At 38.4% G+C, this 24,722-nt stretch overlaps 1 long non-coding RNA gene across 1 annotated transcript in view; it reads right to left on the bottom strand.

Annotated features, from left to right (window-relative positions):
• The window catches only part of LOC134219686 (uncharacterized), a 42,408-nt gene that overhangs the window by 11,919 nt on the left and 5,767 nt on the right, over window positions 1-24,722 (bottom strand). Inside the window, exon 2 of the long non-coding RNA XR_009981639.1 lies at window positions 20,669-21,390. This is a non-coding gene — a long non-coding RNA (uncharacterized LOC134219686). The remainder of the gene's footprint in view (window positions 1-20,668; window positions 21,391-24,722) is intronic.

Consider the following 24,722-nt stretch of genomic DNA (forward strand, 5'->3'; position numbering starts at 1 on the left):
CTAATCAGAAAATAAATCAATTTTAGGCGAAACGAAGTTCGTCGGGTCTGCTAGTGTAGAATAAAATCAGTAGTGATTCAGTTTCATCTCAAATGTTCGATCACTATTATAGTTTGAATCTGGAACAAAATAGAACGAACTCGCTGGTTTCCCCAACACATGTTTTAAAAATTTTCAATTTAATGAAATCATTTTGTTGCTGCCAAGAAAGGTGCCGTAATTGCAAAGTGGATAGATCCGTGGATAAAATGACGCATTTATACATCAAAACAAATAATTTTCCAATTTTTTTTAGTGTTGTCGCATCAACATTTTATTTTAGAGAAAAAAATCTACGACCTTGACTCAAAAAATATTAAACAAAATTATTTTCTCCGCGATTTTTTTATTCGTTGTTACTTGCATTATTTATATAATGCTAAAATAACTATTTAATAAAAATTTCGCGGAAAAAAAATTAAATTTCGTTTCGTTTCGTAAAATTTCGAATTAAATGGACCCGGATTTCGTTTCGTTTCGAAGTTTCGGAAGAAAATTTGAATTTCGTTTCGCTTCGTTCCGATCCAAAAGTTGCATTTCTAATTTCGTTTCGTTTCGTTTCGTCAGGAAAAATTGTGTTATCGCATACCCTTAGGCCGTAGCACTAAAAGCCGAGTACAATGTAAAGAAATTGATCAGAGTACACCGGCTGATGTGCTTACGTGTCGCGAGCGCATATCGCACCATATCATATGAGGCGGTGTGCGTTATAGCTGGAATGATGCTGATCGACACACTCCTAGAGGAGGATGTGGAGTGCTACAACGAAAGGGACTCGGTGCAAGTGCGACGTGTCAAGAGAGCAGCTTCGTTGCTCAAATGGCAAAGAGCATGGGACACCGCAGTCAAAGGTCGTTGGACCCACAGACTGATTCCAGATGTGTCCAACTGGGTTGATAGGAAGCATGGTCAAGTCAACTTCCACCTAACACAGGTGTTGTCTGAACATGGCTGCTTTAAGAAATTCCTACACAGGTTTGGCTTCGCAGATTCTGCGGAGTGTCCTGAATGTGTAGGTGAGGTAGAATCGGCAGAGCATGTGATGTTCGCATGCCCGCGATTCGAGGTAGAACGCAATACCATGCTGCTTATTAGTGGTATGGATACAACCCCGGACAACCTCGTCGAGAGGATGTGCCGGGAAGAAGCTATATGGAATGCGGTGAACACAGCATCTCAACAGATCATGTCGAAACTGCAGCGGTGGTGGCGTCTTGAACAAAACCAACGAGTGCAGTAAGGGCACCTGTGATGCAGTGAACATTTGCTCACCCCGACAACCAACATGTCGCGGGTGGGCTGCGGGACCTCAGTATGTAGATATAGAGGTCATTGCGGTTCACGCGCGGTGGTTGTTGTCGGGGTGCTCGTCTCCAACGTGAGATTATGATACGGACCGTTAGGTTACTATCATAGCTTGCGATCGACGGGTGGTGAGGTAGCCACCCTTGAAGTCGATGTTGTGTGTATTGACGTCAAGTGCGTTAGCATAGGCGTGAGCGTTCTCAATAGTCCCCCCCCTGATGTATTGCTTAATTGCGGGCCGGGGTACGGACTGGCGAAAGGGTTTTGGTTTTAGTGGGTCGGGTAAGAGTTACATGACATACCCATCCCCACACTACCTGAGTACCTCCTCAGGTGTCTGGTTGCAGATTTCCGTTTACCCTTGCTCAAGAAAAAAAAAAAAAAAGATCATTAAGCATATTTATGGCTTTGTGCTGTGAAAAAAACGAAAGCATTAGGTCATTGTTATGAAAAGTAGTTCAAATTTTGCGTGGTCAATAAAAAAACTTTAGGAAGGTCAAAACATACAAACCGCCCAGCAGAATAAATAAGGTTGTCAATCCAAAAAATAACTCATTACATTAAGGTCATTTGTCTAGAGGATCTATACTAAAAATACGCTAGAACAAAACTACTTTAGTTCTCGATAAAACAGAGGGTGATCAAGTCTCCCCACCTTCCCCTATGCTCATGTTGTTAAAAACCCTAGTGCGCACTCTTACCCCGTACGCTAAGTTGCCCCGCTTTACTCTATGCCGAATCTATGACAAAAGGTCGAAGGACAAAAGGTCGAAAGACAAAAGGTCGAATGGACAAAAGGTTGAATGGACAAAAGGTCGCAAAAACAAAATATCGAAAGGACAAAAGATCGAAGGGACAAAAGGTAGAAATTACAAAATTGGTTAAAATTGCAATATACATATGCACATTCATGATTATAAACCGTTCGGGACGCGCGTGGTCCTGAAACACTAATGCAGGCTCGTTCATGCTGTGTACCATGACAGATTTTATATCGTTAATGTTGTACTAAATACAACATCACGCGTGTTTGAGTATGACTCGTACGGTTGAATCACCGAATAATATGCAATTTAAGCTGTCATGAACAGCTTAAGGCCAGTCTTGGTGTACACTAGAGTGATTCAAATTTTGACTTTTTTGCTCCCCTATGCTTAAACGATGGCATTTGCCATTTTAATAATCGTCCTAAATTTTTAGCTAATTTGGATGTAATTTGACTGAGCACAGGCAGTTTGAAGCTTGTATGAAAATTACTATGAAAACAGTAACTTTTGTGAAAAACCGTTCCCCATCATTGTCCATTAAACCACATAACATATGTGTAACTCGGGTAGCAAAAGTTGTACCCTTAGGGCATCTTTAGTAGAGTTATAAATCGTATGGGAGTTAGGAAATGAAATTGGAACTGTAAAAATGCCATCTTCAACAGGCGTTATAGTTTTAAAAATTCGAACAGTTTCGTCGGGAAATTTATAACTGGAATACTGCTCAGTTGTATTTTTGCACGAATTTGCAACAGAATTTACTCGAGTTTTATTTCGTTCAAAACAATAGAAGATGACGTCATCAGCTACTAAAAATACTGTTTCATCGACATCATAACAGTTTGACATTTGAATTGGCCTCGGAAGATTATTTTTTCGTTTTCCAGTATAAAACATGTGCAGCTTATAACTGCTACTGAAGATGCATTTCTTGTTTTATATCTTTGACAGTTATAAAATGTAAAACTCGAGAAATAAATATAACTATAACTGTAACATTACTAAAGATGCCCTTATAACACTTTTTATTTGTTATACGGAACATCGAAACGTCAGAAGATAGTATAACAGTACTTGATCTAACAAGGGGTCACGCAACTTATATTGTACTATATCTGAATACGATTCGCGTTGGAATTATACAAAAGATTTTTCCTAGTGGCGTTGGGTGTTTAGGAGCTGAAATAGTTTTTTTATAATTAATTGGAGATTGGAGTGAACAATATTAAAGTAGAAAAGAAAGGAGTTTAAGGTATGTAACTGATTTAATATTGTATTGATATTGATTCGACAAATTCGAACAAAATCCATTCGTACGCCGCGCACGGGCTCTTAACCAGTAAACCATGAATTTGTTTGGTGTTTGGTTGAAATATTATGTTTTTATTCGAAAAGCATATCAAATGCTCATTCATTGCTATGAGCACATTTATTAACCGCATTTCTCAAACATTCCCCATTTGTGGCGTCTCTCCCAGTGGTGTGGCATCACACCTTATTTGACTTTTTTTTCTAACATGTATGTAACCGACTTTTTGTCTTTCAAAAGTCTTTTATACTATGTTTCCTTAAACTATCAATAACAACAAGTAGAGTTTCATTTATCGGATTATTTTGAAGAAATGTCGATTTTTAAAAAGGTGATGCACAGTTTTGGTGTTTTCTGTTTCCCTTTTTACATGTCGTTGAATTGCTCTACTTTTGGTAGAGTAATGTGACCAGCAAGCATGCTGCGACACGCGGGACGCCTATCTGGATTGCGTCACTGGCTTGAAAATGGATCCTCCAAAAGTGCATTTCGCATAGATTTTGGCCCAAAAAAATGGAAAAATATTTGTAAGGCAGTATGAATTGTAATAAATTTGTAGAACGAAGTTGAAAAATGCAGCGACGTCTGGTCACATTATGTTAAAGAGTATTCGGAATACTATCAACATAAAAGCAATTAATAATAATGAAAAGAGATGACATTAATATGATAAAGATTATCTTGATTTCAATGTTGAATCATCACATTTTCATTTAATATGATATCCAAATTGGAAACACCTTACAGTTGCGATGCTCTCCTGCATTACGATAAGCGAGTTTGCTTTTGTACAATTGATAATTTATAATGTTTTGCCTCTAATCTATCTATTTTGTGATTGTTGCGCATCTTAGACAAACATTGGTGTATCCCTCGTCATCCTTTCGAAAAAACCGAAGACTGCGTATATAAAGATTCGTTCCCAATGTAGAACAGTTTTAAGGAATATACTTTTCTACACATGTTGAATAAAATCTAGATTTTTACCATGCTGACTCGAATATATTATATCAATATTAGAGGAATTTTATTTTCGTATGATAAATAAGTTAAAATGGATAAAAGTTGAACATTTTATCAAAAATCGCCTGAAAATAGAAGTTTACCCTACAAATAAATCAAATTAGATTTCATCAAATATAAATTGGTTAGTAGCAACATAGGAGAGACCTTCTTTTGGATGCAATCCGTAATTGCAACAACAATGTAAAAATTGATGATAGAAAAATAAATATCATTATACTTTGGCTACAGATCTTGCTCTTTGTAGTCTTGGAAAAAAGTGTTATAATTTTCTGATCATATGATATTTGTTTACACTTGAAAATGACAGAACGATGTTCCCGTTCTCAATTATAACAGTTTTGGCTCATCAAAAGGGGGTCAACTTTTGGATTGGATTTTGTTCGAAGATCCACTTATGTTATGTGATTAAAATCTAAAAATATATGAATACGGTAGCAACATAGGAAATTTAACAAGGGAAAATATCGTCGTTGTTGCTAAACGATTTGATGCTGGCAACAAAAGTTATTAGGGAAATACTGAATTGTGGGAAATTCAATTTAACACGTGAAAGAATAACATCAATATCAATAATGAGCCTTTCTATTTTCTTTATAATTTTGCTCACAAAAGTTAGATTGCTTCGCAACAACAACTTGCTTTCGCCTTAGGATCTATTTTTTGATGGCGATGCGTTAAATATATTCAAATAGATTCTGGGCTGCTTCAAAAACGATCCTTTACATAAGTGGCAATTCTCATAGTAATTTTCATATAACTTTCAAATGGCACGTGCACAACCAAATTACATCCAAATCAGCTAAAAATTTGGGAAGACTATTAAACTAGCAAAAACAATCGTTTAAGCATAGGGGAGCGAAAAAGTCAAAATTTGAATCACTCTAGTGTACACGCTTCATTGTTTATTTCTTATTTAGAAGCAATAACGACGTCACGTTGAATTAAAACCAATAACATCCCCATCTAATACATGATGGGGAGTGGAAAATGAATTTGACACACATTGCTACAAGAGACTGACAATCTTGTGTATCTCCATGATCCACATCGGAATAGGAAGTCGCTGCAAAATAAATCATTATTCGACACTGATTCAAAGATAACAAAACCAACATGTTTCACTCAAACATGCTCCCGAAACGTAACGTGCTACAAGAGCACGATCTTACAAGTACTAATTATTCAGCTTCATCGTCCCGATAACTAATAATAATAAGTTGCTTGGACTACGGACAACCTTTAGGGAGAAAGGTGGGTTACGGTGATCATGTCGATTTACAAAACATTTCCAAATTTCCATACGAAGACGTAATGCAAATATGTAATCCAGTTGTAAAAAGTACAACACCAATGAAAAAAGCGTGTATGTTGAGCATGACTGCATTGAGAAATGGGAAACAATCGTTGAACATTCTTAAATTTTATGGATTTGAGAAAAAAAACGAAATCTGAGACAACTCCCAAATTTCTTGTCCGAAATGAAAAAAAAGTTGTAGGCATTCTAGAATTACGTTAGATTAGAATTTTGCAGATTGACATAATCTTTTGATTGATGTTAATGCTTAGAAACAAATTAATATAGAAAAATAAGCAGAAGAATAAAAATAGAAATAAAAATGAAAACTAAAATTAAGTCACCTAGTAGTAATGATACCTTGAGGACTCAGGAGGGTTTAATTCCCGGTCCGGTCAAGGGGATCTTTCGGGTTGGAAGTATGATCGACTTCTCTAGGCAATGAGCATCTTCAAATTATGCATTCGGTTGGCAGCGAAAGCATTCAATTAAAAACTGTGGAAGTGCATCCAAAGTACTAAGTTGAGAATCGACTATAAGTAATAAGCTTGCGAAAGGTTTAGAAGAAGTAATAGTGTCTTTGCCTTTCTGGTACAAAGTTTTCGAAACACATAAGCTTAGCTTTAGTGTCTAATGAGGCTTTTAACGAATCCGTTATGACAAGCCCCTTTGAAGCAAGCCTTATTAGCCGAAATAATAATGATATAATATGAAATAATTAATTATGAACAACACAGTAGAAAAGTCAACTTCACAGACCATTTCCTCTCAAGTTTAATAGTATCAACAAACAAAATGTTTAAGAATTTGAAATTATCATAAATATTTTTGCGGTGTCCAAATAACCACCAATTGCCCTAATTGTATGAAAAGAGACGCAAGAGTGTACATCATAACGTACCTTTATCGGTATGATTGAAAGTGATATTTTAATTGTACTTACATCGAAAATGAAATCGCATTTAATGAATTTGAAAACACACAACCCTAATGGCAGGTGCATTAGAAGCATAAAAGTGTATCTATTTATTTTTGCCCATAGGTAAATGCCAGACATTATTCACGCGATTGGAAAAGTAGTGCAATGCTCTGTATACCGCAAGTCTGTCCAGTCCATTAAGGTTTGCCGATCGAGCTCATGCAGATATGTACGAGTAAACAAACAAAAATGCTTGAAACGATATAGGCTAGTGTGCTTCGACAAGCATCGTGAATGCAGCGTGTCGGCTCATTATTTAATTTTTCGTTTTCCAATTATTATTCATCACAGTTTATGCAAGTCATATATGAATTTGTAATGGAATGGGCATAGTTGTGAAGTACGTGTCCGGAATTCGATCCTTTTTGGAATATGTATGGATAATAATTACTTTAAAGGAGGGCATTACTTTTGGTTGTAATTTGATCTAAACGAACTGTGGCTCTTAATGCGTCAGAAATAGTTTGTAATTTAATATTCATTTTGTTGCAGAGTTAGGCCGTTACAAATATTTAATTTAAATTATGTCCTACTGGTCTCCGAAAGGTCAAGGGGGGGGACAATAAAAAATAAATATTAAAATGGAAAAAAATCAATAAAACTCCTCGGATTTGTTAAAGAATGTTTTGAAAATCCTCAAAATTGCCCGAATTTTTCTTGTTGCCCCCTCAAAATATTTTTTTGGGCAAACAAAACCGAGGGGGGGCGGGAGACAATTGTTTTTAAATATTTGTATCGGCCTTAATTGAAAGATTTATTTTACCATTAGGGTTTAGGCAGGTATTTTCGTCTTTTCGTCATAGTCTCGAAAACCAATAAAAGAGAAACTTTTTTGACAAACTCATCCGTATCAAATCGTAAGCTCAGGAGATACGGTCTGCTATAGTGGAGTTCTAGCTAAAGGACGTTCCTTTCGATGGTTTTAGCCCCTATGACGATGGACGGAAATACCTGCCGTGTCCCTACATACTATTTCGTATAATTTTCATAACTTTTTTCTGCATACAGGATGGCAACGCTAAGATGATACACTTAAAATATTTAATAGGACTTTAAATCGTACATCTTTCTCTTAAGTTTACCAATTTGTGCAAGGAAAACTAATAAAGTTTCATTGTAGCTAGTTTACTGTGGGTAGTTTTAGAATTTTTCAACATTGATGAGCGCACACATTTACGCAATTTGATTGCAGAAAATAAGATCTTGGGGTCTATGAAAGTATAAAGGGTAAAAATGGTAAAATGAGGTTTTCAGCATAATTTAAAAAAAAACTAGTTCTAACTTTTCTAATCCAATAGCATAAATCAGTGTGCTCCTCAAATATAAAGGGTGGCAACGATAAGACAACATACTTGAACTATTTAATAAAACGTAGCAGTAATAAAAGTACAGTAGGTGAGTAGTACTAGTCACACATTGAGTAGTTTGTACTTGTGTTTGAATGTGCCCCAACTAAGTCCCCCCACTCGGATCGAGAGTTTCGAAAACTGCACGCAGCTCCATTTTTGGTATTTAATATAAAATCTAAATCAGTTGGATTCCTATTTTTTGAAAAATTTATAGAATCAACTGTCAACATGTTATGCACTTTGGGCATTAAGGACGGTTATCTATGGCAGTGGTAAGACATTGCACTGTGTCATTTTGAGTGATTACGTTTACATACATGTCCGAATTGCCAACATCCTCCGCAAAAAAATATTGTTTGGGGTGATAAAGGTTGATTGCATCTTGCACCAAAATCAACAATCACTATTGTAGCTTTTGAAACAATTGAGTTAGTAACAAAATATAAAATCGATTAAGAGAAATCGATCCATGCAGTTACGCCGGTACATTTAGGCCGAAGGCCATTTGGCCGAAGGTCATTAGGCCGAATGGCTATTAGGCCGAATTAGCAAAAAGAGGCAAAAAGTGAAAAATGAGAAGTTCTTCCGTCTTCCTTCTTCCATCTTCCTTCTTCCATCTTCCTTCTTCTTACTTCCGTCTTCCTTCTTCCATCTTCCTTTTTCCTCCTTCCTCCTTCCTTCTTCCTTTTTCCTTTTTCCTTCTTCTTTTTTCCTTCTTTCTTCTTCTTTCTTCCCTCATCCTTCTACTTTCTTTCTTCCGTTTTCTTCCTTCTTCCTTCTTCATACTTTCTTCTTCCTTCTTCCTTCTTCTTTCTACCTTCTTCCTTCTTCCTTCTTCTCTCTTTCTTCTAGCTTTTTTCTTCCGTTTTATTCCTTCTTTATTCTTCTTTTTTCTTTCTTCTTGCTTCTTTCTTCCTTCATGCTGCTTCTTTCTTCCTTATTCCTTCTTCCTTCCTCATTCTTTCTTCTTCCTTCTCCCTTCTCCCTTCTTCCATCTTCCTTCTTCATTCTTCCTTCTTCCTTCCTCCTTCCTCCACCTTCCTTCTACCTTCTTTCTTCTTCCTTCTTCCTTTTTACTTCTTCTTCCTTTTTCATTTTTCTTCTTCCGTTCTATTTCTTCCTTCTTACTTCTTCCTCCTTTTTCCTTTTTTCTTCTTCCTCACTTCGCACTACTCACTTCTCACTCCCCGGTTCTCATTCGGCCTAATGGCCATTCGGCCTAATGACCCAGCATCAGTTACGCCCCATGATACTTAGTACGAGTTTTGATGTTTTCACATGTGTGCCCCAAGATTATCCTTTTGGATCTTTGAATTTCTTCAGTGTAAATACTAAATTGTAAATCGTCCATCGTCGTTGTGACCAGAGGCCGATGTCAACTGAAATTCGGGTACCAGAAAATCGGGTTCCAGTTGGACTGGATCGGCCACACCTGGTTGGAAATGTAAGTGGGTAAACAGTAAAGGATTCTTCATATTGATTCTACTGATGTATTGGCCTGAGTAAATTGATTCCGTGTTTTCTAGCTGCACTATTTCTTCCTCTTGTTGACAGTGGTCTTGGACGGAACTATATTCTCTTTTGCTCCATTATGCGATAGAATTGAAGGCAATTTACATTTGACTAGACAAAACACAATTAATCCTGATTCATACCAAAACAAGTGTATTATTCGCGAAGCCAATTATTTGGCAGCCTCGAGCCTCCAGTTATTCGAAGAAGATCAGCAACGATTAACGATGGAAAACAAGCAATTTCACCATTGCTTGGGGACACTTTTTTTCGCTCTTGCACTAATTGCTGAGCTTCCAAGGATTTTCTGATATTTTTCTTTTTTCCCCCAATTAAGTCCAGTACACGCGTCGAAAAAGCGTGTTATTTTTCATTGAAATGTGGGATGTGCTATCGAATGTTGCTTTCCAAGAAACGATGTCTCTCCCTACTTTGTAACAAACTTGTGAAGGCCTGTTACTGACTGTTGCCCTCCTGACGTATATGCAAATTGGGAAGGTTTTTTTTTAATTTGATGAATTTTGTTAACTTAAATGATTATTCTTCAGTTTTGTTTTAAGTATAATGGGTAATAAATTAATTAATTTCTCTAGTAGCCTTGCGAGCAAAGGCGTACACACTAACTTTTTCTATTTCGAGCTCGGCAAAATTGGGCACCGCTGTAGCTCAGTAAATTTCAAAACTGAACTTCGGCAGAAAATTTCGTTTATTACTGATTCTCAGCGAAATATTTGCTGTATCTCGGCAATTGAAACGTCACTTTTACTGAGATCTCGGCAAAAATTATGTTTACTGAAACTCGGCGGTGCCCACCTCGGGAAAATAAACAAAAAATGCTGAGATCTCGGCAAAAAAAATTAAGTGTGTAGGATTGCCAATCCGGAGATGGCGAATTCGATTTTCAGTACAGTCTAGGATGTTTTTGGGTTGGAAACATTCTCGACATCCTGGGCGTAGTGTATACTTTGTACTTGCCACACAAGATACATATTCATGCAATGGCGGGCATAGAAAAGCTTTCAATTAATAACTGAGGAAATGCTAATAAAATACTAAGTTGAAAAGCAGTCCAAGTTCCAGTTGGAATGTACAGCTGTTGAACAACAATAACAAGTTAATTAATTTAGAATTGATTTGTCCTTATTTTTCGCTTTCGGTATGGGGCCATACACTAATTATGTAAGCACTTGTAGGGAATGTGGGTAATATTTTAAGCAGTGAAGACAAGAAGACTTTCAAACATTTGCTTAGCTTTCCCAGTGCATTTTTAACAGTAGTAACTCTATCCATCCTTCCACCCATAGTGGTAGGGGAATATGTGGTAAAATAAACACGTTAAGGGCTTGCGTTGAATTCAATCATAAAACGAGGATAATTTGCTAGTTTAGCCGCTTAATACAACAATTTTGCCAATATCTATATTGCACAATTTTTTCGCTAATAAACATTGTTTTATATAGTTTTTCTTCGAAATAAAAAACATCGAAATTTCGTATGTACAAAGAAAGTGCGGGTAAAAAAAGCTCTTGACTGGTGGTAAAATAAACATCGATTTAAAAACACTTTTGATGCATTTAATTTTTAGTTTTTTAACTCCTGTACCGTAAATATAAGCAATTAAGACTACGAGAGCCTTTCGAAAAATCTGGAATAACTTTTAAAAAGCAAAATAATAAAAAGAAGAAATTTTTTTTTTGGAAAATCAGTTTTTTTTTTCAATTAAATTTAGGTATTCAAAGTAACATCTTGGTTATTTGATATGGTTTGATTGAACTTCCGTTATTGGTTCCGACTTGGTTATTTGATATGAACTTCCGCTCGACAATTGCACAACTTTAACATAAATTTGTGTAAGTTTGATAAAAGTGTTCATTGTACCTGCATTAGGCTGTCCAGATCATTTAGGTAGAAAAACAACCTTGTGACAAAATTCAAGAGCATAGGAAATTTCAAAATTTATGCAACTAATTTTCATTTTCCGTTTGAGATGTTAGAGAAAAATTTCAGAGTGAATCTTTCACCACCATAACCGTCTATTGTATTATGTTAGTTGTGGAAATATACTAATGTCGAATTCGTTTTTAAACCTGGGTCAGTGCCAACCCGAACCCTGAATAAAAAAACATTTTCAGGTCCATCTGTCATTGGATATGTTGGTGTGCGTAGCATCGTGTTTGTTTTGATTTGAAACATATGATCCAGGACATCCAGTGCACTAGCAGTGCGTTGGCCTTGACTTATCAGTTCATGATAAATAAAAGTGTTCAAGTGCGTGAACTGTTTTTGCGGATAATGGAATTTACTTTTGGGCGGCGGATATATGTATTTAATTATTTATATTCTATAATGCCGTGCCCATTTTTATACAAAGAATTCCGTATAGAATTCATGTAAAGGAGATTTTCTATTCTACAAAAATTCATCTAATAAATCATATTGAAATTCCAATCACTATTTCTGCAAAAGTTTTTTTTTTCTTTTTGACACTCAGAAGCATGTAACAAAAATTCCTCCTGATAAAGGTAGCCTCACACCTCGGGAATATTTTCCGCCGGATTTTCAATGGGGCCGGGATTTTGATTTTGCCCAAATCCTGAAAATATATGTAAAAATACTAGGGGAAAAATCTGCGGATCAAATTCCCGAGTTGTGAAGCTACCCTAATGCTAGGATTTCCTTTTGAAATTCCTTATCTTTCAATAGTCCAACATAGAAAACATAACAACGTTTTGCTCCGAAGTTCCTTCAGGAATTACACCGCCCCCCCCGCAGGTTTCATCTCTACATGTTCCTTGAGGAAATCCTACGAAAGTTCCTTGTGGATTTTTTCCGGAAGTTTCATGAAGGATTCCTCAGAAAGTTCCTTGAAGGATTCATTCGAAGGTTGAAGGATTTCCTCCGAAAGTTCGTTCAGGATTGTCTCCAGAAGTTCCTTCGGGATTTCCTCCGGAAGTTGCTCCAGGAAATCCTTTCTATAAGTTCCTCCGGAAGCTCCACCACTGGAGCCCTCCTTAGCCGTGCGGTAAGATGCGCGGCTACAAAGCAAGACCATGCTGAGGGTGGCTGGGTTCGATTCCCGGTGCCGGTCTAGGCAATTTTCGGATTGGAAATTGACTCGACTTCCCTGGGCATAAAAGTATCATCGTGTTAGCCTCATGATATACGAATGCAAAAATGGTAACTTGGCTTAGAAACCTCGCAGTTAATAACTGTGGAAGTGCTTAATGTACACTAAGCTGCGAGGCGGATCTGTCCCAGTGTGGGGATGTAATGCCAATAAGAAGAAGAAGAAGAGGAGCTCCACCAGGAACTCCTCCGGAAGTTCCTTCAGGAATTCATCCGAAAGTTCATTAGGAATTTCTTCATTAATTCATTCAGGAATTTCTTCGAAAAACTTCCTGCTTCCTGGAGGAGCTTCCGTAAGAATTCCTGTTTAAGCTTCCGGTGAAACTGGTGAAGGACTTTCGGGGGAATTCCTGGAGGATTTTGCGGAGGATTTCTTGGAAGAACTTCCGGCAGAACTCGTCCAAGAACTTCCAGAAGAGCTACTTCCCTTCCAGAGGAATTCCTCAAGGAACTTCCGGAGGAACTCCTCAAGGAACTTCCGGAGGAATTCTTCAAGGAACTTCCGGAGAAATTCCTTAAAGACCTTCCGGGGGAATTCCTTAAAGACTTTCCGGAGGAATTCCTCAATAAACTTCCAGAGGAGTTCCTAAAGGATCTTCCGGAGGAATCCCTAAAGGAGCTTCCGAAGGAATTCCTCAAAGAACTTTCCAAATTAATTCCTGGAGCAACTTTCAAAGAAAATCCTGGAACAGTATTCAAAGATATTCCTAGAAGATTTTCAAAGGAATTCATCTCGAAGGGATCTCTTGGAAAAAAAATATGGAGGAATGCCTGAAAGATATCATGACAAGAATTCAAGAAAGCATTACTGGAATTAAATGCTGAAACGCACGAAAGAGTTTTTGGAATAATTTCAAAAGAAATTCTGCATATTATTTAAGAAAGAATTCTTTTCGGTATTCCTCAAATATATTTGTCTGACAATCCGCTAAGATTTTGTGAACGGGTTTCGAGGGGAATTTCCAAACTAATTCCATCCACCGACCTAATTTAGGACACAATCTGTGAGGATAACCCTGAATGAACGTATGAATAATTAGTAATAATAAGTAATAACAATTATTTTTTACTCTGAATCTAGACAACAGTACCAGATTAATTTCATATAAAACTACAATAACAAATATAACGAAATTCCTGAAAAAAAAAATCAACGCGCATTTTATTTGAATAACAGACAGTTTCGTTTTTCCTTCTACTTGTTAATTTGGCCCAATACCACTCACCCATATGATTTTGACAGTTGAAGTACAGTTGTATTGGTGAACCCGGTGTGAAACCATGAAACAACAAAGTGTGAACCTGACAGCTTTGGGGTTGGAACCAGTGCGAACCTAGTTCCAACCTGAGCGAATAAAAAAAACACTTTGACAGCACTTAGGTTGGAACTGGTTCCAACCTAGGTTGAAACTTTTTAAAAACGAATTCGACATAAGCTACAATTATTCACTCTTCAAAGGGGCGTGGACAAAAACACGAAGAAACAAAAAATTACCCTTTTTCAAAATATTAATTTTAAAATATTATTTTACCCCAGTCTTAAACATGCATTAAGAATTTTATTACTGACAAATATCAAAAACTTTCCCAATCATGAACAATTGAAAATAACAAAAATAGTCAAAGTAGAATCGAGAAGAACTGGAAGTTACATATATCAAAAGTATATCAATCGCAACTTAAAACAGAGAAGAAACATTTTGCAACACGGCTAATAAGGATTCAATTCGACTCCCAGCTATCGATCTTCCGATATTTTCAGGCCACGGGGAAAATTAGTTGGAATGGTTTGACAAATTGGTCAAGCTGTGGAACCACCAACGGTGGACGAGGTAATGAAAGCTCTACACGAGCTGAAAAACAGTAAAGCTGCAGGGAAGGACGAGATCCAGGTCGAGCTTCTCAAACACGGAAGTAAGCAGCTACATCAATCAATCCACCACATTATCCAGAAAAGTTGGAAGTATGAAGAACTACCTGCCGGCTGGTTGGATGGCCTCATATGCCCAATCTATAAGAAAGGGCACAGACTAGAGTGTGCTAATTACAGAGGGATCACCCTTCTGAACTAGGCGTACAAAATTCTGTATTGTATCCTGGTTAACAGACTGAGACCGCTTGAAAAGTCCTTCGTCGGTGAATATCAGGCAGGTTTCGTGAGTGCTGATCAACGACGGATCAGATGTTTAGCTTGCGGATGATCCTTGGTCAATTCCAGGAGTACAACTTGCAGACTCACCATCTGTTCATTGATTTCAAGGCAGCAGCGTACGATTCAGTGAAAAGAAATGAGCTGTGGTAGATAATGTCCGAACATGGTTTTCCGGCGGAACTGATAAGACTGATACGTGCAACGTTAGTTGGCTCGGAATCAAGTATTCGGATTGCAGACGAAGTGGCAACCTCGTTTGTGACCTTAGACGGATTGAAGCAGGGTGATGCACTTTCGAATCTATTGTTCAACACTGCACTCGAGGGCGGAGATCTGGCGTGCAGAGGAACTATCATCAAACCTCACCCGACTCATGGCCCAGAGAATCGTCCATGATTCGACTCGCGATTTGCACCATTGCGTATTCTTCTTCGTTAAATTCATCGGAATAACTTTCTTTGCTTAAAACAATGGATAACAAATTCATACGTAAACATAAGATACGCTTCGATTGGATATTGACACTTTTTAAAGCGAAATCCTTTTTTCGGCGAATGAGCGAAACGATGCGATTCTGCGTGAAAAACTCATGTGCGATGCTCTCCATGCAGAATCGCAAGCGACCAATACTGGTACATGGTATAGAGGAAGACCTAGTGTTGGTGTTGAGGTAGTGCTTGATGGAGATGTGTTTGAAGTATAGATAGTGGAATATATAGATGAGCGAAGATAAATCCACTGTCTCCAAACGAACTGTCAAACGTGTCTTCAAACGAGCATGACTTCACGATTGCAATGGAAACGTTAAGGGCTGTGACGTCATATGCGCGTGTGCAAGGGCAAAAAAATCGACTCAGCCATGCTTTCGCTCATCTATAGATTCTACTATCTATAGTTTGAAGTTGTTGAAGAATTTGTTTACCTGGAATCGCTTCTGACAATGACGTGTCCCGTAAAGTGAAAAGACGTATTGCTGCTGCGAATAGGGCCTTCTACGGATTACGTAACCAGCTTAGGTCCCACAACATGCAGACGGAAATGAAATTTGCTCAATATAAAACTGTATGGCCCTTTATGGACATAAAGCATGGCTGTAAAAGAGGCGAACTGGAGAACTTTCGGGGTTTTCGAGCGAAAAGTACTGCGTACAATACTCGGAGAGAAACTAGAAAATGGTGTGTGGCGCAGACGCATGAATCATGCGCTGTATCAAAACAAAGCTGTGTAAAACAAGTTAAAATGCATTATCAGAACCGGTGCCCCCCGCAATTGGGGCTTATTTAAAGAAATTTATCTTGGGTTGCCCCCCGAATCAGTTTATTATCGTAACAGCTACCGAAAAACGTCTCTCACGGTATGCTACCCATCGAGAGTGTATACAGACATGATAAATGAGAGATTTTCTCATTCTCCTTTGGATTCAAACCGTGGGTTTTATTATTTTAACGTTCTCAATTATTTTTTTCTGCAAAGGTAAAAAGTTTAATAATTTTGAATATATCCAACCAAAACGTGTGAAATTTTTACTTGGAGTTGTTTTATTATTGAATTGAATAAGCTAATTAAATTGGAGATCGAAGTAGGTCACAATGTAAGGTGGACGCGTAATTTTTTTCATCCGTCATTTTTTGGTGTTTTTCGGCAGGGTAAATGATCCAATAGTGGAGGAACTAAGCACGTTCCAACACCAATCATTTTCCTAGAATTAAACGAAATTTCATTTCGCTTACCTTGGATATGTATTCGAAAGCGTTACCCATCTATTCTTTTGTAAAAATGCTTCCGTCTCATGTATTTCATGTATTCCGTCCTAAAATAACAACTCCAATTATTGGTACGCTATTCCAATAGTTACGGTATTCTTTAATTCGTGTTCCTATAGTTACGAATCCTATTGTTTTCTTACGGCACCCGCAACTATAGGAACACTACCGCAACTATTGGTGCACAGGCGAAATTTTAATAAAGTATTTTCTAAATATTTACCAGTTTTTGAAGATAACCAATGCTGTTTTCACTTCCTGCGTATGTTGACATATCGTTTTATCATTGAACGTAATGGGTTGCTGCGATTGATTCGTAGATTTAACGAACACTGTACAACCGCAACTATAGGCACACATAGGCTGAAACAAAAGCCCAGGCGAATGAGGGTAGCAAGAAGTCTAGGGTAGGCGCCAATCGCTCCAGGGGCGATGCCCTAGTCATCACGGCGGACGACGCCAAGTGCTCGGACGTCTTGAAGGCGATGAGGAGTGACGTCAAGCTCGGTGAACTCGGCGCCGACGTACGTCGACTAAAAGACGTACCCGGATGAGCGAGATGCTCCTCGAGCTGAAGCGGGGCGTCTCGCAAAAGGGCGCCGCCTACAAGAAGTTGGTGTAGGAAATCCTAGGCGAGACGGTCAAGGTGAGGGCACTCACGACGGAGGTGAATCTAAGGGTTAAATACCTGGACGAGATCACCGAAGTCGAAGAGCTCGTCACGGCACTGCGGCGACAGTGTAAAGTGGAGACGCCCACCGCAGCCGTTCGGCTACGGAAAGGTCCGGCAGGGACGCAGGTAGCATTGGTTCAGCTATCTGCAGCGGACGCCTCCAAGGTAGTCAAGTTAGGGAGCGTCAAGGTGGGATGGTCGGTGTGCCCTGTGGGCATATACGAGCAACCCGAAGTTTGCTTCAAGTGCCTGGAACCGGGGCACAAGCAATGGGACTGCAAAGGCCCTGACAGAAGCAATCTCTGCCGACGCTGCGGATTGGAGGGACATAAGGCACAATGCTGCACGAACCCTCCCAATTGTTTGATTTGTTCCAGCAAATCTGTAAACAGCAAGCACCCCATGGGGGGTTCAAAGTGCCCGGCGTTTAAGCGTGCTGCAAAATCACAGTGCAGGTAACGCAGCTGGCTTGCTCGGCCTCGCCCGAGTGTTTGGTGTGCGCAGGTTTAGAGGAAACGGCGGCACACGTGTTGTTCGTGTGCCCACGTTTACGCGCAATGCGTGAGCACATGCTTGCCACATGTGGTCTGGACACTACCCCGGACAACCTAGTTTGGAGGATGTGTAAAAATGAAGTTGGCTGGAACCGTTTCATCGGCTATCGCCCAAATCGTCTCGGAGCTACACAGAAGGTGGCGCGTGAACTCAAGGATGGCTAGTTCAGGCGCAAATAAGAGGTGGTCCAAGGGATCGGAGTCGGCTTCATGGGTCATACCGGTGGTCATGCCCTGTGGTCGAACTCGATCCTTTAATCGAACAAGTGGTCGCGCGAAGAACAACATGGTATCGTCGCTTTCGTGGCGTCGGTCAACCGGGCGGGTTCCGAACCCGAACCCCGGGTCCTCGTCAAGGCTGGGCAGGCGTAGGAAGCGCGTCGGCAAGTCCCTCTTTGTGTTGGCGAATAGACCCTATCACAGAGAGGTCAATTTGGGGTGCACGCGGCATCATCATTCTTGATACCAGTCGTGCAGAGGGAAGCAGGCGCTAAGTCGACCCTTCCCACCTTCCGAGGACGTGGGGCGTGGTAAGGCCACCTGGAAAGCCGGCAATGCGCTGGTACGATACCATGGTGTTCTTCTTAAAAAGCGAGTCACGATGTTCGGTGCTGCAAGGACACGCAGCTAATCTCGAGGGTGCGTTGTGCACTGGCCCCCCTTTGAAGCGTTACTTTCTGGTTGTACCGAAGGGACTATGGGCTTGACGGCAATGGAAACGGTTTAGCGGGTCGGAGATGTAGTCCTGCCTCCCTTGTTTGCTGTTGGAGGTTGTCCCTAACCCCGCACTTCCTGGATAACCCAGGATGTCTGTTGAGCAGATTCCCCCTCCATTGATTAGGAAGAAAAAAAAAGTATGGACACTAGGGTGGCTCAAATTAGTATGGGAAAAACTTTTGTCAATTTTTTTTTCTGATGGGACGCCCTCTTATTCAGTTCTATTTGATGCTCTGATGCTCTGGACAAAATTTCAGCCAAATCGGTCAACGTTTGGGCGGTGCTAAACTCGTTGGAAGTTTATATGCAAAAATTTATGCAGAAATGTATATATGTATGTAAATGAATGTACCGAATAAAAGAGCGGCTCATCAAAAAAAAATGAATAAGTGTTTTTTGAGCCACCCTAATGGACACACTTGATCCCGATATTGCATTAATTAAGGCGTTTGTTGTATTCCATTGCATTTGCATTCTTTTCTAATTTAAAAGTTTAAAAGATTTATTTACTTCCTTTAATTTTATCATTCAAGCACATACGTAATTTGAGTTCAAGGATGTTATCGATCATTTAGTAATCTGCGTTAGATTACTTAGTAGTTTGTCAATAACTTATTCCAAAGGCTACATTGTGTTGTATGGTGTTGTATAGTGCGAAGGTTTTTATACAACTCTGCCTAACAGGTCAATGTTTGAATTTAACTTATAACAGAGCTATAGCGCTAGTAGCAGTAACTTATACTAAATTATAATAAAATTGCAATCATTTAGTATAAGTTACTGCTACTGGAGCTATAGCTCCGTTATTAGTGAAATTCATACAACGAACTGTTAGGCAGAGTTGTAGAAAAACCTTCGCACTGGAAGTCCACCTTACAACACATTTTGAAATTTAGCCCATGGAATGAGTTGTTGACAAACTACTAAATGATCGAACGCATATTACTAAATGATCGATAACATCCTTGTTTGAATTTGCCAATAGCCTTATCTTATTACCTAGAACAAATTGTAGTTGAACATACTTAATTTTGATTAGTTTTATTAAATAGGAGTAAATTAATTTACATTATCGTCAATCAGAGATTAAATGAAGTTTGGAAAATACTTATAGCTTACTACTTTTAACGCTGACGATACCTTGGAAGTTGAAAAATATGCATTCGACAAAATATTATACTGCTTTTCTGCGATATAAAGCAGTTACAGCTTTAAAAGAATGTAATTAAAAAACGGGTCCTAGTTTTTTCAGTTCACCCAAAGATGTAGTATAGCCTCATAATTCAGCTCCATGTATTAGTTTTGATGGTGAGTTTTTTTTCGTTTATTGTAGTTCAAATGATTATTTTAGTTGGATTGAGCGGATTTATAAATTAATAAATTATTGCCTGACGCTGAATCATCTATGTATGCCTACGATGTGTGTTGACTTCATGTCAGATCCAGAATGAGCAAAATACAAAATGCTTGCATTTACATTACAGTTGATGTTCATACTGTCCTTCTACGAATAATTGTATGAAATTCACGGAAATTCTAGCAAACATGGTACAAGTATGCATAAAGGGCCAGAGTTTTCCCTTCTCATATGTTTATATTTGTATTCTGCTTCGGTTGGATTAATTTATAAAGCTGAAAACAGAAGAGCGACCTGAGGCGCAATTTATGACTCTTCTATTACCCAACTCAACATGTCATCTAAACAGATTCTGCAGAAATAATATATTTGAAAAGCTGTTTGTTACTGAATGGAGACAGTAGCCAACTATGACATATCATGTAATTACTCCTTTCTGCATCTCTCATATTATCCAGCTCAGACATAATTGATGCCCAGGGAAGTTGTAAGTATCGAGAGTTTTTAGAACGTGTCTTACCGCTGGCCTTCGATAGGCTCGGCAAGGCGTTGCTTCTAATGGGGATACACCAATTTAAGGAAGTATTATAGATCAAAAAACCTTCAAAAGTGGCACAATCATCCATAATGAATGATTTTTCTTTTTTTTCGTAATCGAAATCGCACAGCTATGGATTGTACCATTTTAACGATATCGCATGCATCATACCATCGGTGTCATTGAAGTCGAGTAAAACTTTTCGTACCTGTATAGCAATTCTCGTCCACACATCAATCAGCATTCAATTTGTTTCGATTACACTGCAGCTCCAACCGAAACACTGACTACTGGAAGTCGAAGTTATTTACTCACTGCACGTAGATACTTCGTGTACACAAATACACGCAATCGCCGATACCTTGATCATTTGTTCAAAAACAAAAACATAGCACTTCTTCACGTTAAGTAGCTTAAGTCGAGGAGAAAAAAAAGTCAATGGCACATGAACATTTCATAACATTTTGCTGCTGTTTCGGGTGATTCTTCGCTCATGAACATCGATATGAACTATGTCAACCACTAAGCTCCGAATAGTGGGAGGAAAAATTGTGCACATTCCTAATTCCTAAGCCCGCTTCAATCACGACCGTATCGAAAACAACGCACGATTAATCATCAGTAAAATATGTAACCCCAACTCGTAGTATATCACACCACCCGGGCGCTGATGAATGAACAGAACCTTTATTTGCCAAGAGGTATTCTCAGCGCCGTGACGGTAATTTATTTCCAATGACTCGTTCGGTGATCGAGGCCAGCCCCGATGTGAATCGTTGCGATGTGAGTCACTGAAGTGCACTTTTCCACCTCACGGCCCTGCAGTGAACGATAGCGGCCGCTAGGTGAACACGATTGAGCACAAGAATCGATTAGATTTTCACTTCACGATCGGGATTTTTCACAATCTTTTGCACCGTTGAATTCCACCTTAGAAAAGATGGTCTTATTTAGATTAAGTGACGTCGACAATTTTTCAGAAACGGCCTGTTTTCTCTCGCGCACTCACTCACTGAAGATCATGTCGTGCTCCACTGTTTGGCCATGTTGTTGGATGTTGCGGGACCCGAACGGATGGATGTTCCAAACGATAAAAGACGGGGGAATTTGAAATCTATTTATATATGAAATTAATTAACTAAAAACTGTTTAAATCTAGTCGTCTACACGTCCTGATGTTGTTTTTGTAAATTAGATACAAATGCTTGTAAAAGAATAATGGTTAAGAATATGGTCATTTCGAGCTAAAAGAACTCCTGTTTTTAGTTACGCTCCATGCATACAAAATACATGAAATTTTACTTCGTTGAGGAGGTTCTGGGTCTGGGTTATTTGGCGTAAGGTCATTTGGCATTAATGCCATTTATAACGGATATTTAACATTCGGAATTATTTTGAACTGTGGAAAAAGGATATTCGATGTACTTTTTCACATAGATGAAGGAGATTATTTTGTGGGCCTTCTTTCGGGTAGATGCTTGCTTTCAAAGAAGTGACATCATCCACCATCGCCTTATTCTGGACAAACGCCTACTTTTAAAGAAGAAATCACGTTCACCATTGCCTTATTCTGAGCAAACACTAACTCCTAAACAAGGGATCACTCCCATCATTACCTTATTACAGAGAAATGCCTACTTCCAATGGAGGAATCACATCCACAACTTTCTTATCCCGGACAAGCGTTTGCTTCCGAAGAAAGAATCAAATCTTGTGTTATTCCGGGCAAACGCTTACTCAGGGCGGGAATTAGGAAGGTTCAGGGGCGAGGCCCCGGGCCTTAAAAAGCTTTGTCTACTAAAACTAACCAGTTTTACCCATTGTTTACATATTTGGATAAAATCAGGAACCCTTAAAATGTTTGGCTCCGGATCCACACAAATAAAATGAATGAGGAAACACAGTTATTACAGATCTTTACTTGGCAAAACATGATTCAAATAAAGGGATAACAATTATCTTAGCATGCTTTCAAAGAAAGAATTACTTTCGTTTGTCTTATTACCAATCGGTCTTATATCCAACATTCTGGACATATTCCAGAACAATTCTCAGTCAAATAACTAATTTTATAGATACAAAAAAAAACAAGTTATGGCAAATGTCCGTTATTGCCAAATGATTCTTATCTTTGACGCTGCTCACAATTCTGCCAAATGACTGTTATGTCAAATGTCCTTATGGCAAGTGGCCAGCTACCAAGAGTCCCTCACGAAATTAGTGTATCGCAAAGAGACAAAGGCAGAACAGTGTTAAAAATAAACACCAGAGCTTTGATACGATAGAGCTAACAGTCTCGATAAGAAAAAGCTTACAAGGCTAACTAAGTAGGGTAACATCAATGACCCAACGATTTTTTTTTAAATCTTTATTCAGGTGTTTTTTTTAATTCTACATTTAGTTCAATTACGGCCAGGAAGATTTAGAGTCTATTTAATGATATGGAAATGCTAATATCATCTTCCAAACTTGGACGTACATGTTGATGATAGCATTAGAGGCGAAAGTATAGAATTGATAGTTCCGTTAGGATACGGCAGGCATGAAGAATGTTTTTATAGAAGTCGATTTGAAAGTAAGGGTATGCGATAACACACTTTTTCCTAACGAAACGGAACGAAACGAAATTTAAAATGTCTATGTTGATTCGGATCGAAACGAAACGAAATATAGATTTCTTTCGAGACTTCGAAACGATACGAAATCGAGGTTCATTTAATTCGAAATTTTTCGAAACGAAATTTTGATTTTTTTTCCGCGGAATTTTTATTGAATTGGTTTTACATTACGTACGCAATTCTGATTTATCTTTTTCGGAATCGAATAATTGTTTTGCGACCAAAAGAGTTATAATAACTTATGAGGCAATCTGTGATAAATCGCCACATTCTCGCCGCATATACCATTGGCGATAAGGCAATACCCCAGCATTTGTGCCGCTTTCATAGGAATTCATCGTGGAGCGTGTGCTCCTGAATCTGATCAATTTTATATCAGTGTTATATAAAGTATATAAAAATAAAGAAATTGTGGGATTTTTCATATACGGATTCAAATTTCGCTTAAAACCCTAGTTCACTTAAGAATTATGTAATTATGCTTAAGCATGCTTCATATTATCTTGTCAGCGTGGTTTTAACAGTATTGAGTTAGTCAAAATTTGAAAATGAATGCTTAGATTTATTTTTTTATTTAGTGGGATACTTAAGTATGTATCCACATCTGTCAGGCGTATACGCAGATATAGAATTAATATTACTAGATCAACATTTGAAAAGGGTGTGTCTGCCAAAATTTATTCCTTCTTATTCCTCGTCTACATATATAGCATACATTTGCTCACTAGAAGAATCATGTGCATTTCACAGCCCGATAGTCTTATATACAGTCAGCTCGACAAACTGATCTATTGTGTGTGTGTCCTTGTCAGATGAGAACAGCTGTTATGGTCAGTATGTGCTGAAAGCAATCATAAGTAAAGAATTTTCAACAATTTTAATGATCTTTCAACCCGTTCTGGATTTTTTTTGCAAATTCCATGCGTAGATCTAGAAATGCCCACAAATCTGCAATGTTCCTCACATATTGTGCAAATAGTCGAAGAAGAGCTTAATAACGTTCCTTAACTGTACACGTCGTAGTTGCTAATCATGATTGGTCGAGAAACAGCAAATATGCATAGCTCACCAATTAAATAATATTCTTGGGATACAAAAAAGTTATTCTTATTGTATACTTGCTTCGGAGTTTTCAATTCATGAACAATAACGATGCTGGTCAATAACGGTGCTTATAGTCAATTTAGTATTAGGAGAGGAAAATTAGTGTAACACTCATTGTTTTTAGAGACCGAGGTATGCTCTGTATCTCCGTGAGCGCTACGGAAAAGGAATCGTTGGTTAGTTGAGAAAGTATTCATGTGAAACCCCTTGGTAAGCGACAAAATATTTATTGTAAACGAAGTTATTTTGAAAACAAGAAGATGAAAACTGTATTCCAAATCAATCCAACGCAAGATCAATGTGCTTCGTTTAATAATCTTCTACAACACGATCGATTCCGCACTAAATGATTTTGTGCTCTTTGATACAGACATTAGTTTTATCCATTGGCGTAACTACAGGGGGGCTATAGCCCCACCTAGGATCCAAATAGCCCCCCCTAGAATTTTATCTACTTCGCATAAGTATTGCACATATCTAGCTGTCTGAGCTTAACTACAGATAATGAATTTTATTCATTTTCTCTCTTTTCCAATCTGT

The sequence above is a fragment of the Armigeres subalbatus genome, chromosome 3 (genome assembly GCF_024139115.2).
Source record: "Armigeres subalbatus isolate Guangzhou_Male chromosome 3, GZ_Asu_2, whole genome shotgun sequence".
Lineage (NCBI taxonomy): Eukaryota > Metazoa > Arthropoda > Insecta > Diptera > Culicidae > Armigeres > Armigeres subalbatus.